We start from the raw sequence: 14,670 nt of genomic DNA on the forward strand, positions 1-14,670 counted from the left end.
ATTCTTCTATACCAACCGTCTACACCAAGCGGAGGTCGTCCCTGTAACTGTGATGCCCCAGGGTCTACATCGACGAGCTAGTATTGTCGTCATCTATAAGCACCGTTGTCATGCGGCGACACTCAACTCTACTCCAACTTCTACATCAACACACTTCCCCGACATCGTCCAAGCTCCGACGAGGCAAAGCTATACTCCATCGACATGTCTTTTTCCGATGAAGCAATCCATATCTTGCCAGGCACCGACGAGGCAAAGTCAAGTCATCCAGTCTGATACCGATGAGGCGGACACCACCAGGCCGGGCACCGACGAGGTGAAGGCCGCCCACTTCGTCATTGGACAATCAACAAGACGGCGGGATATGACTAAGCATGGCTGGAGCGATGGACATACCGCTCTCCCCATCACTTCATCATCGCATCCCCACCATCTCCACCAGGCCAACGACGCAATCGAAGCCTTCAACAAGACACTCAGCAATATACTCAAGAAGATGGTGACAAGGAACATGAGAGACTGGCATGACCATCTCTTCGAGTCCTTATGGGTGTACCACGTCACGGTCCGTACCCCAACAAAGGCGACTCCGTTTTCTCCTGTTTACGGGAGTGAGGCGGTCCTACCACTGGAGGTCCAGCTACCCTCTTTGAGGGAGGCTATCCAAGATGAGATCACTCAAGACGAATAGGTATAACTGCGGTTTCAAAAGCTCTACGCCCTTGAAGAGGTGCGACTTCATGCCCTACAGAACCTCGAGGTTTACCGCCAGAATATGTTGAGAGCCTACGACAAGCTCGTCAAGCAATGCGTCTTCCGAAAAGGCGAATTATTCCTCGTGCTCAGGCATCTCATCGTCGTGCTGCACAAGACGAGGGGCAAGTTATTGCCAAAGTGGGAAGGACAATATGTCATCGAGCAAGTCTACGACGGGGGAGCATACCAGCTCATCGATTCCCAGGGAGTTCGATCTATGCCCCCAATCAACGGAAGGTTCCTAAAAAATATTTTTCTTAAAATTTTGCCTCTTTTGTTGTCTTCCGGATTTCCATTGGGGGAAACTTTTCTGTGGGCTATCGGATCCATGATGCATTCTCCTTTGCATTTCATGGATATATCTAATTTTCCCCAATTTTTACTGACCAAGTCCAACAAAAAATGGCTTTCCCCTATGACAGCATGTTGTTGATTGAAGTTTTGGCTGCCCTAGGACTTGTTGGAGGGCGGCACAATGTGTCAAGTTGCAGGTGGAGCGGCTCCTACACCCATAATGCACGACACATATCAGGTGTATGCTTCCGGGGGCAGCAGATATGATTACTTGACCCCGTGCTCTTCATGTTTCCTGGCATGCCTTGTGTTCACAGAGGCTCGCACTCCAGGGAAGACTATAGGAAAAGATCATGGAGGGCTGCCTGACCCAACACAAGTTGGTTTGGTGCATAGTCACATGGCAACCCTGGGGTGCGCCACCAGAAGCCCTAGATAAAGTGCTAGAGGGTTTTTCCTAGTCCATAGAGGTGAACAGTTCCCTTCCAAGTTCCCAAGGTGGGTCCTGAAGAATCCTGGAAGAAGAGTCCCTAAGAAGTTCGAGCTGAATGTAAAAACAAGTCCGTGAAGTCCGCGGCCAATCAATCATCCACGTGAGCAATACGATGAAATTCCAAAAGTTCAAGAAGCAAATTCAAGAAATAAAATCCCAACAGTCCAAGAAGCAATCAAGCGTTCCCAAGAAGTAAGGGACCCACTAAAAGGAAGGCAGGGGGGGTAGCTGTTCACCACCCCTCAATATGCATGAAGAAAAATCGCCAAGCTGTTTTCCCAAAACCATTTACCCTGAACTTATCACACCCAAGTCTCTGGGCTCATGGGGCGTGTGCAGGGGGCATGTTGAGCTGTGGGGCCCCTCAGTATGATGATGGGCTAGAGTATGAATTTTTGTTGCCTCTCGGAAGCATCCCGAAACATGACATCTTCATACACGTACACCAAAGCTTGTTTAAGTTGTTGAGTTGCAATCATCAAGGTCTTTTGACGGTTCCCAATGAAAAGTCATTCGGGAGCCTTCTCGGATACCATGCCTATAGCTGGTGTATAACGGGAAAGCCAACATTAAAAAAAACCTTTTTTACTTGCTTTGTTTTGTTTGGTGTTTCTTTTTGTGTCTCTCCGATATCTTTGCAACCATGGTGAGACCCTTCATGATGTCGTGGGACACATCCCGGCATCAAACATATACATCAACCTACAACATGGTCATTTGGGGTTGCAGCGAGACCGATGCTTCCATGACAACGCCGACGACACCCCAACAACCAATCTTCTACACCAACAAGTACGATTGGCACTGGAAGATGACACCTGTACACTCGTGAAGGGGGCGCCGATTTGTCTCCGCAACTCCGTCTCCAACAACGATGAAGCATGGGGCAACATCGTCCCCTCGATCATCCATAAGGCCGATGGCATCCCGTCGTACTAATAGAATTGCCACGCCATGAATGGTGTGCGATTCACTCAATGAAGGGCAGTTGTCGACGGTCTATCGACGCCTTGCCTACATCAACACAAGGAGATCATGGGAGCAGTGCAACGCGCCAATGCGGCCAGCGTGAATCTGTGAAGCCCTCCAATCAAGTCGGCTGGCACCGAAGCAGCTAGACGGTCGCGACAAGATTGGTAAATATGTTTATTTTTATTTTCAGGACAAGGTATGATGTTTCGCCATGGAATGAAGACGGGATAGGGATGCTCTGTTGGTTGGCATCGTTCATGTTATACGATCCAACGAGGTCCCTATAGAACACATGTGTGGATGGACATACCTACACTAAGACACATTGTTACTAATCAATCATTTTCAGAATGGCACGCACGATCGCCATGGAGATGTCAACTCCAAACTTGTTCTTCAGGCTGCACATGAATCATGCATGCGCCAAGGAAATGGGAAAGAGATATTCGTCGAGTCAAGCTCGATTTGCTTCGCACTCAAGCTCAACTCGACGAGGGGGCATTTGTTCAATGATTTTTTAATAATAATTTATTAATAGTGATCATATTATTATAATTTTTCTAGAGCTCACATAATCATATTTTAATAGCTTCAAATGCAGGTCATACACATCCTCCACACTACATTTGAATTGATCATGGTGGATGTGCGCGTACGTGCATGGCTGCTTTGGCACCTCAGGATACTTGATGCATGCAAGCATAAAAAAACGCATGCAACTATTATGCACGTTGGGTGTGGCCGGTGCGTACAAATATATGTGTACGTATTCAGGTATCCTCATACTGGCCGGCAAGCATATATACGCATCCGAATACCCGCAATACGGATCGTTCTTTATGTGTTTGATGTGGATGTGTTCGTGAGAACTAGTAGAAGGGAAGAAGCCCAGAACGTCCTTGTGCGGCACGACAAGAGTCAAGAGGAATCGGTAAGTCTTTGGTTTATTTCCTTTTCTTCGTATAGACTTGGACGCAAAGAAAAATTACAGAAGGAAAGAAATCGCACTGCCCCGCGCGTTGCCATCTATCCAACTCCAGCCAGCCTATATAAAGCTAGCGGAGTCTCACGTTTGAGGAGAGGCGAAGAGGAACCAAAAAAGGGCCCGAGGACAGAACTCAAGCGCGCGATAATGGACGCGCCGGCGGCGGCGGCGGCGGTATGAAAGCCATGCATCAGATGGAGGCAGCGCGAAGAAGGAGCGTGGTGGCGCCTTCGCAGTCTCTCTCTGCGGATACATAGGTGGCGAGCGATGTTATGAGCTAGCATGCCCTCTTCTCTCTATGGTATTTGTTTCTCCATGTACCAGGTACAATCGAGACAGTGTACGACGTGCCGGGCGGAGACGCCCGCGAACGACGCGGTGGTCTTCTCGTACCAGGTGCAATGAAGGCGGCGGACGATGAACACAGCGGATGTGGCCAGGGACGATCCGGCACTCTTTTCGCACCGGGTGCAACAGAGGTGGCGCACGACGCACCAGCGGATGTGGCCACGGACAATGCGGCGCTCTTCTTAGACGGCGAACCACGCGCCCAATGAAGCGCGGACGAGGCGGCACTCTTCTCGTACCAAGTGCAATGGAGGCGGTGGACGATGCCGTCGGAACATGAGACTACATCGACACCACCAGGCCCATCGCCAACATCATGAACCAGGTGCCGCGTACGATCGTGGCGTGGAGGTTGCCACCATGTCACGGAGGACGGCGTCGTGGAGCTAGGGGGACGCCGCCGACATTCACTTCGTCAAGATGGCGCCGCGAAGGATGGTGACACGGAGGTGGCCCGGACGACGCCTGTCGTCGTCTTCTTCAAGACGGCGCCAGAGAAGATGGTGGCATGGAGCTCACGAGGATGCCACCGCGTGCCGCGGGTGAATGGAGACAAGGAGCTCGCTAGGATGAAGCCCTTCATCTTCTCCATTAAGCCAACGCCAAGGAGGACAAAGACGTGAAGCTCGCGAGGATACCGCCACGGTGCCATGTTGGATGGCGGCGCGGAGGTCGCCAAGACGACGCCCATCGCAACATCAACAACCCGGTACCACGGAGGATCATGGCGCGGAGCTCGCAAGAGGGACGTCCATCATCAATATCATCAAGCCGACGCCATGGAGCTCGCGAGGATGCCGCCGCGCTGCCGCAGTGGATGGTGACACAGAGCTCGCCAGGACAGTGCCCATCATCAAGCCGGCACCATGGAGGACGGAGGCGTGGAGCTCACGAGGATGGCGCCGCCGTGCGGCGGTGCACGGCAACATGGAGCTCACCAGCATGACGTCCATCATCAACATCATTAAGCTAGTGTCTGGGAGGACAGAGGCGTGTAGCTCGCGGGATGACACCACCGATGTCTACCTCGTCAAGACGGAGCTCGCGACCCGGAGTCACGAAGACGACACACGCCCTGGTGCTGCCCGCAGCACGGAGAAGAGGATGGCGCTACACGGTGCTGTCCATGACCCGAAGGAGAAGACGGTGACACATGGCGTTCTCCACGACCCGGAGCCCATGAAGATGAGGCACGATGGTGGGAAGGCGACGCAGCTTCACCAACATCTTATTGTGGCCCCGTGAGGCGGTGCTCTTGTCTTGGAGGATCGCCGTAAACACGTCGTCCAGCCAAGACGAGGTGCCAACCACACTAGCATTGCCAATACGAGCGAGCGTTGGTTTTACACTGACGACAGTCTCCACAAAAGAATACTCCCGCGAGGCAACCCCTTGCATACCCCGACGAAGCTGCTAATTCGTCAAGAAGTCCGAGCCAAGCAGCATCCATGCTACCCCAATACCGACTACATCAACTCTGTCAAGACTGACGAGGCGTGACGGCGAGGGCGGACGTGGCTAGCACAAAGCCATGTTTTGAGCAGCACGTGTACCGACGAGGACACGGGCTTTGCCGCTGCCCGCACCTACACACACCATCATCATATGCATGGAGAATGTGAAGCGGAGACGACGAAAACGACCACACGGCTTAATCGGAGGTATCTCACGGAGAAACCCGTGGGAGTAATTAACCGGGAGCCTTCCGAGGCCCCGGGAACCAGGAGACCGCACAACGCTAGTCAGGCAGGCCGCGCTAGTAGGCCACGGAGCGCATATCGGGAGTTGTATTTGTTATCCTTGAGATTAATAAAATACTGTTCCCATCTCTTTGTTTTCTTTGTGTACTACGGTACACTGGCACGCCCGCATTTTCTTTTCCCCGGCGCATGAGAGAAATCCACACTCCTTCTCTTCCCTTCTCACGGAATGCATATAAGATTTTTCTCGTGTCAAACACATGGCGAGGCCATGTTATGTTTATCTGCAGCTTAAGATGCCGGGTCATAAGGGGACCATCACGGTACATGGGAGCAAGAAGATTGCTTTAGAATGTGAAGAACAGGATGTGGCTTATGCTGAGTCGGTTTGTTCCACAGGGGAGCTGAAATTTTATAAGGACAATGCTGATCCGGCAGATATGGCTTCTCTGAAGAAGCTAACTACAGAGCATGATCCGGCACTGGAATTTAAGTCGGCTGCAGACACTGAAATGGTTGATTTTGTTCCTGGCGATTCATCTCAGCAGTCCAGCATTAGCGCTAACCTGGATCCGAAATAGGAAAGCACGCTTATCGAGTTCATCCGTGAGAACCGGGACATCTTTGCATGGAAGCCTTCTGACATGCCAGGTGTACCGAGGGAACTCGCTGAGCACACCCTTAATATAGATCCTAAGTTCAAACCGGTCAGGCAGTTTCTCCGCCGCTTCAACGAAGAGAGACGTCAGGCTATTGGTGAGGAGGTAGCCCGGCTTTTGGCAGCAGGGTTTATCGTGGAGGTTTTTCACCCCAAGTGGCTAGCTAATCCGGTGCTGGTACTTAAGAAAAATGGCACTTGGCGTATGTGTGTGGATTACACAGACTTGAACAAGGCCTGTCCAGCTGATCCCTTTGCTCTCCCGCGTATTGATCAGATTATTGATGCTACGATGGGTTGTGATCATTTGTGTTTTCTGGATGCTTATTCTGGTTATCATCAGATCAAAATGGCAGTTAAGGACCAGGAGAAGACAGCTTTCATAACTCCCTTTGGGGCCTTCTGCTATGTATCCATGCCTTTTGGGCTCAAGAGTGCACAGGCGACTTATCAGCGCTGTGTTCAAAATTGTCTTCATAAACAGATTGGGCGCAATGTCCATGCCTATGTGGATGATATTGTGGTGAAATCTAGGAAGGAGGAAACCTTGATAGATGACCTGAGGGAGACCTTTGATAACCTCCGGGTCTATAAGATGATGCTTAATCTGGCTAAATGTGTCTTTGATGTTCCGGCAGGCAAGCTCTTGGGTTTTCTGGTGTCTAACAGAGGCATTGAGGCTAATCCGGAGAAGATCACGACTATCACCTCTCTGGCTAAACCGGCATGTATCAATGTTGTTCAGCGTTTGGTGGGTCAGATTGCAGCTTTAAGCCGGTTTATCAGCCGCCCTGGGGAGAAGGCTATCCCTTTGTATCAGATGCTAAAGAAAACGGATGATTTCGTCTGGAGTGACGCGGCTGATAAAGCATTTGAGGACTTGAAGAGACAGTTGGCCAAACCGCCCGTTCTTGCGGCTCTGATCGATAAAGAGCCCTTATTGCTATATGTGGCTGCTAATGCCAGGGCTGTTAGTGTGGCTATTGTGGTAGAGCGCAAGGAGGCCGGAAAGGAGTATCCGGTTCAACAACCGGTTTATTATATCAGTGAGGTGCTTATTGAATCAAAGCAGATGTACCCGCATTGGCAGAAGTTGGTGTATGGAGTTTTCATGGCAAGCCAGAAGCTCAAGCATTATTTTCAAGGTCATCCCATCACAGTGGTTAGTTTAAATAGAGAGGCGACTAGCCGAATTGCCAAGTGGACTATTGAGCTTGGACCTCACGGGATAAAATATACGCCTCGCACAGTAATAAAATCACAAGCACTTGTGGATTTCATTAATGATTGGACAGAGTTTCAAGCACTGGAGGAGAAGCCAGATAACACGTACTGGACTATTCATTTTGATGGGTCCAGAAAATTGGAGGGCTCGGGGGCTGGAGTCATACTAACTTCCCCACGAGGTGACAAGTTTTTTATGTCCTCCGCTTACTGTTCCCTTGTACTAACAATGCAGTTGAGTATGAGGCCTTGCTCCATGGCCTTCGGATGGCTAAGCAGATGAATTTAAGCCGAGTTAAGTGCTTCGGTGACTCGGACCTGGTGGCTCAGCAGGTATCTGGCACTTGGGATTCTAAGGATCCACTCATGGCTGCATATCGACGAGAGGTGGACATAGTGACTGGTCATTTCAAGGGTTATCAAGTTGACCATATAGACCGGAGAAAGAATGAAGCAGCGGACGGTTTAAGTCATCTACGCTCTCAGCGTAAACCGGTGCCACCTAATGTCTTCCTCGACGTACTTCATAATTCGTCGGTCAAGATACCCACTGAGGAGGAGTTGGCTATTCCTGACCCGGAGGCCCAGTTGGTAGCGGCTCTTCATATTATACCGGATTGGACAATCCCATACCTGGCCTACATGAATCGGGGCGAGTTACCAGGCGATGAAACCTTGGCCCGATAGATACGGCGATCCAAGTCAATGACCATTATCAATGGAGAGTTACATCGTTAGAGCGTGACATGGGAGATTCAGCGTTGTGTGTCTCCTCAAGAAGGTTGCGAGATTTTGTGAGAGATCCACGAAGGAGATTGTGGTCACCACGCCGGTTCAAAATCCTTGGTGGCTAAGGCTTTTCGTCACAGCTTCTATTGGTTAACGGCTCATGCTGATGCTGAGGATTTAGTAAGAAGGTGTGACGGTTGTCAGAAATTTGCACGCCGCGCTCATGTTCTGGCTCAGGAGTTGAGAATGATTCCAATCACTTGGCCATTTGCAACTTGGGGGCTAGATATGGTTGAACCCTTTAAGAGGTCCAAGGACAAAAAGACCCACCTATTGGTGGCGGTTGACAAGTTTACCAAGTGGGTAGAGGCAGATCCAGTCAGTAAGTGTGATGCAGCCACGACGGTCTAATTCATCAAAAAGGTGATATTCCGGTTTGGTTTTCCACACAACATTATAACTCATAATGGTACTAATCTGTCCAAGGGTGCTATGGAAGAATTTTGTCAACGTGAGCACATCCGGCTTGATGTGTCATCAGTGGCTCACCCCCAATCTAATGGTCAAGCAGAGAGGGAAAATCAAGAAATTTTGAGAGGTATTAAACCCCGGATTATGGTTCCTTTAAAGCGGACGCCGAGTTGTTGGGTGGAGGAGTTACCTTCCGTGTTATGGAGTATCAACACCACACCAAACATATCTATGGATTACATGCCTTTCTTCATGGTTTATGGAGCAGAGGCGGTTCTTCCTAGTGACATCCGTCATGACTCGCCTCGTGTGGCGGCTTATGTTGAAGCTGAGAATGAGAAAGCACGTCAGGACTCACTGGACCTGTTAGATGTGGAGCGTGATCTAGAAGCGGCGCGTTCGACGATTTATCAACAAGATCTCCGACGTTATCACAACCGCCGGGTTAAGACTAGAACTTTTCAAGAGGGTGATCTGGTGCTCCGGCTCATCCAGGATCAGATTGATATGCACAAGTTATCCCCACCTTGGGAAGGACCTTTTGTGGTTAGCAAAGATTTGCACAATGGATCATACTACCTTATCGATGTTCGAGAGCACAAAGACTCATGTAAATCGGAGGAGAAGACCTAGCGGCCGTGGAATATAGCTCTTCTTCGACCTTAATATACTTGAGCCACATGCTCTTCTTATGTACATACTTATGACAATGTATATATTATATAATAAATCGGAGCCTGAGCTAAAGCGGGGCATCTGTTGTTTTTTTACATCATGTGTGGTTACATGGGGGATTCTAGTTATAAAATGGAGTTCTACCAACCCGTCTTATAAAGCCACACATATATAAAGGAAATCACTAGGGGGCTTGGTCGTATTCGAACCATAGCTACGCCTCTTGATCGGTGTAACACCCCGGATGTAATTTACCTTATTTGTACTCCAACTCTTGCCATTTCCGGCCCTAAGTTATGTTATTTCCTCGTTGTCGGATTTTTGTCTCCGTGTGTTTTTTCTTTGTCATGCATCTCATATCATGTCATCATGTGCATTGCATTTGCATACGTGTTCGTCTCATGCATCCGAGCATTTTCCCCGTTGCCCGTTTTGCATTACGGCGCTCCTATGTCCTCCGGTGGTCCTTTCTACCTCTTTTCGTGTGCGGGTGTTAAACGTTTTCGGTTTGGACCGAGACTTGCCATGCGGCCTTGGTTTACTACCGGTAGACCGCCTGTCAAGTTTCGTGCCATTTGGACTTCGTTTGATACTCCAACGGTTAACCGAGGGACCGAAAAGGCCTCGTGTGTGTTGCAGCCCAACACCTCTCCAAACTGGCCCAAAACCCACCAAAACCTCTCCCATCATCTAGAGTGTTCGATCACGATCGCGTGGCTGCAAACCGTGCTCAATTTGGAGCCTCCTAGCTCCTCCTACCTATAAAAAGGCATCCCCTCTCGAAATTCCGGATCAAATCCACCCTAGACCTAGACCTTTTCCTCTCCGCGCGCGGACACGTCCGCCCGCGCCGGACGAGGCTGCCGCCGCCAACCAGGGCACGCCACGTGGCGCCGCCGCCCCACTTCGCCGCCCACTCCGCCGCCAGGCCCGCGCGCCCCCGCGTCCGGCCCTCCAGGCCCATCGCTCCCGCCGCCACCTGCCTTCCATCGCGCGCCGCCCGAGGCCCGTGCCTCGTCCCGCGCCACCGCGGACAGCGCCAGCCGCCTCCGCCGCCCGGTGGTCACCGCCCCGCCGCAGCCCGGCTCCGCCGATCCACCGCGCCAGGCGCCTACTCCGGCCGCCGACGCCGGCGAGCTCCTCAACCCCGTCCCCGAGCTCCGGCCTCCTTCCTCGACGCCGACGGCTCTCTCCGACGAGTTCTTCATCTCCCGTGAACCGGACTTCCGATAGACCTCGTAATCCGCGCCAGATCTGTGATCTGGAATTTTTAGGGTTGACTTCGATCCAGTTTTGCATTATATTTTTTTTGCATACTTTGACATGCCATAACTCTGCATCCGTAGCTCCGATTCGTGCGTGTAGCATATCAAAATGTTCGTCTCGACGAGTACATCATTTCATCTCATTACATCATTTTTTTGAGCTCGTCTTGATGCCCGAAATGCTGTTGGAAGAGGGCTATGTGAGGAATATTTCAGATCTGTTTCAGCAAATGGCCTTTTGTCATGTTTGCCATGATTAATGTGTGCATGCTATGATCCTGAGCTCTACATGTGTTTTGTTATATGCCATGCCATCTTTGCAGGGGTGTATGCCATGTATTTTTGTGATCTTCGTGGTGACTAGCACAAGAATGCAAAGTAGCCTACTCAATGATGCTGATTTCAGGGACTTGGAATTTCACTAAGTCCTTGTCCTGATTTTGTTTTATGCCATATGTTCATGTTGTTTCCTAGTGATCCGTGCCTCTTTTGAGGATGATCAGTAAGGAAGTTTTTTTAATATTGTGGTGCTCTATCCATTCATGTCTTTGTTTGCATTTATGGAGCATCCTAGCTTGAGTCAATCGAGCTCTACTTTTGCTACAAAATGTTCCTGGCAGATTTTTAACATGTTTAGCGATTTTGCCAAGGTTGTTGCTATTGATCCGTGCATGCTATGTTGTTTTTCTTTCCATGTCTAGCTTCTATGCCATGTCTTCTTGATGGGTGTATGCTTAGTTTGTCATGCCATGCTCTGTAGTGAGTGCATCGAGCTCGTAAACATGCCTACTTGTTAATCTGTTTTGCATGCTCCAATTTTTCACTAAGTCTGAATCTGTTTATATTTTTGCTATGTTCACATGCTTGCAATTGTATTTTTTGATCCCTTTTGGCTCAAGGTCACTAAGGGACTTTTGTTATATTCTTAGAGTAGCTTCATGCCATGCCTTGCTTTTCCATGATATGTTCCTGTAGCATGTAGTTTTCATGCTCTAAAAATTGCTTTCTGATGATAAATTCCTGACTTGTGTTAATTTCACTAAGTCTGAAACCTGTTATATTTTGCACTTTTGCCATGCTTGTTTGAACCTGTTAATGGATGAATTAGCCGTAGCTCAGTATTCATCTTTTGTCAAGCATCATGAGTGGATACCTTCTATGTATTTTGTTATCATGTTTGAGTGCTGTAGCATATTTATCTTGATGCATTTAGATGGCTACTTGCTGTTTATCGCAGACAGATGCCATATTTGTTTTGCTTGCCATTTCCAAACCGTGCATCCGATTCCGGTGATCTTTATATCGATTTCAACCGAAATAAACTCCCCTTTCTAGTGGCACTCTTGGATTCCCAAGTTGAGGCCAGGTTCAATCATTCCTTTGCAAATCTTGCATATGCATCACATACCGCATCCCGCATATCATACCATGTTTCCATCATGTTGCTTGAGCATTGCACATGGTTGATTGTGCTCCTTTTGCTTGTTGTTCTTGTTTGGGTAGAGCCAGGGGATGAGTTCGTGAACGAGGAGCCCGTTGAGTTCGCTTACGAGGATCAAGGCAACTCTGAGACCTTTGCAGGCAAGATGACCATACCCTCGAAATCACTTCTATCTTTGCTTGCTAGATGCTCGCTCTTTTGCTATGCCTATGCTATGATACCTACCACTTGCTTATCATGCCTCCCAAATTGCCATGTCAAACCTCTAAACCACCATGTCCTAGCAAACCGTTGTTTGGCTATGTTACCGCTTTGCTCAGCCCCTCTTATAGCGTTGCTAGTTGTAGGTGAAGATTGGAGATCGTTCCTTGTTGGAACTTGTTTATTGTTGGGATATCACCATATTATCTTGTTTATCTTAATGAACCTATATACTTGGTAAAGTGTGGAAGGCTCGGCCTTATGCCTAGTGTTTTGTTCCACTCTTGCCGCCCTAGTTTCCGTCATATCGGTGTTATGTTCCCGGATTTTGCGTTCCTTACAAGGTTGGGTTATAATGGGAACCCCTTGACAGTTCGCCTTGAATAAAACTCCTCCAACAATGCCCAACCTTGGTTTTACCATTTGCCACCTAGCCTCTTTTTCCCTTGGGTTTCCGGAGCCCAAGGGTCATCTTTATTAAACCCCCCCGGGCCAGTGCTCCTCTGAGTGTTGGTCCACCTTGTCAGCCGCCGGTGGCCACCAGGGGCAACTCTAGGCTGGCCTACCGGAAGTTTGGACAATCTGAGTGTGCCCTGAGAACGAGATATGTGCAGCTACTATCGGGATTTGTCGGCACATTCGGGTGGTGTTGTGGACTTGTTTTACCATTGTCGAGGATGTCTTGTAACCGGGATGCCGAGTCTGATCGGATTGTCTTGGGAGAAGGAATATCCTTCGTTGACTGTGAGAGCTTGTGATGGGCTAAGTTGGGACTCCCTGCAGGGATTTGAACTTTCGAAAGCCGTGCCCGCGGTTATGGGCAGATGGGAATTTGTTAATGTCTGGTTGTAGATAACTTGAACACTTAACTTAACTAAAATGCACCAACCGCATGTGTAACCGTGATGGTCTCTTCTCGGCGGAGTCCGGGAAGTGAACACGGTGTTGGAGTAATGCTTGACGTAGGTTGTTTAGGATCACTTCTTGATCAGAGTTGTTCGACCGTGCTTTTGCCTTCTCTTCTCGCTCTCTTTTGCGAATATGTTTGCCACCATATATGCTAGTCGCTTGCTGAAGCTCCACATCATACCTTTACCTTACCTATAAGCTTAAATAGTCTTGATCGTGAGGGTGTGAGATTGCTGAGTCCCTGTGACTCACAGTTTACTTCCAAAACCAGATGCAGGGACCGATGATACCGCTCCAGATGATATGACCGAGCTCAAGTGGGAGTTTGATGAAGACTCTCGTCGTTACTATGTGTCTTTCCCAGATGATCAGTAGTGGTGCCCAGTTGGGGCGATCGGGGACTTTGTCGCATTTGGGGGTTGATCTTTATTTTGGTACCGTAGTCGGACCCTGAGTGTATTGGATGAATGTAATGACTTATTTATGTATTTGTGTGACGTGGCGAGTGTAAGCCAACTATGTACCTTTCCCCTTTATTTATTTACATGGGTTGTTGTGAAGATTACCTCACTTGCGACATTGATTTCAATGCGGTTATGCCTCTAAGTCGTGCTTCGACATGTAGGAGATATAGCCGCATTGAGGGCGTTACAATCGGCTTAAGGCCAAACAGGGAAATCACCAGGGGGCTTGGTTGTATTTACACCATAGCTACACCTCTTGATAGGCTTAAAGCCAAAAAGGAAATTATGTGGAACCGAAGAGAGTCTGTTGCAAAAAGCACAACTCAAATATAGGTACCCGCCGAGCATAGCTCAAATATTACTTGGGGGCTCCTTGCTTCTCAAAGAACAACGAGCTTGCACCCTTGTAATAGGCTATCAAGCCAGGCTTGGAAGCCAGGTGTATTCACCTAAAACCCCGGGTTATCCTGCCTCTTTAAGTAAGCCACTCCGTCCAAGTAAACCTGGTATGACCCATCGAACATTTGACAAGTCAATCTCATAGACCCTAAACTTGTCAAAGTTAAAACGATGATTGGTTAATGATTGAGGTCCATCTTAAAAGGCTTTGAAAAATGGTTTAACTCAGCGGCCTGGCAGCCCATGAAAAGCCTCGATTTAGGGCCTGGCAGCCCATGAAAAGCCTTGCATATTTTTCTTGTATTTGTTGCAAATGTTTTAACCTCTTTTGATAAGGGATTTATGAATATCTTCTGATAAACCAGTGTATATTACAACCCGGCATGGCTTTCAACGCTCAATTGTCAGTACATGATCAGTTCTAAACCGACATTAATTTGATTCGGTCTGGTTTTGACTAGAAGTCACCAGAATTATATGTGCAAACTTGTGGTTATCATAACCCGGTATGGTTTTTATATGAACCGACAAGGAGGAAAGGAGTCATCAATACCCCAGATCAGTGTTTTCACCCTTACTATAACAACAGTTGGTCAGCCAACGAGATATATCACAGGTATCATCTATTTTATATCTGGTTATTACAATCTTGGTTATCCATCCAATCTATGTATATATTTTGGGCA

Source organism: Triticum urartu, chromosome 5A, assembly GCF_056163025.1.
Source record: "Triticum urartu cultivar PI428250 chromosome 5A, HENAU_Tu73, whole genome shotgun sequence".
Lineage (NCBI taxonomy): Eukaryota > Viridiplantae > Streptophyta > Magnoliopsida > Poales > Poaceae > Triticum > Triticum urartu.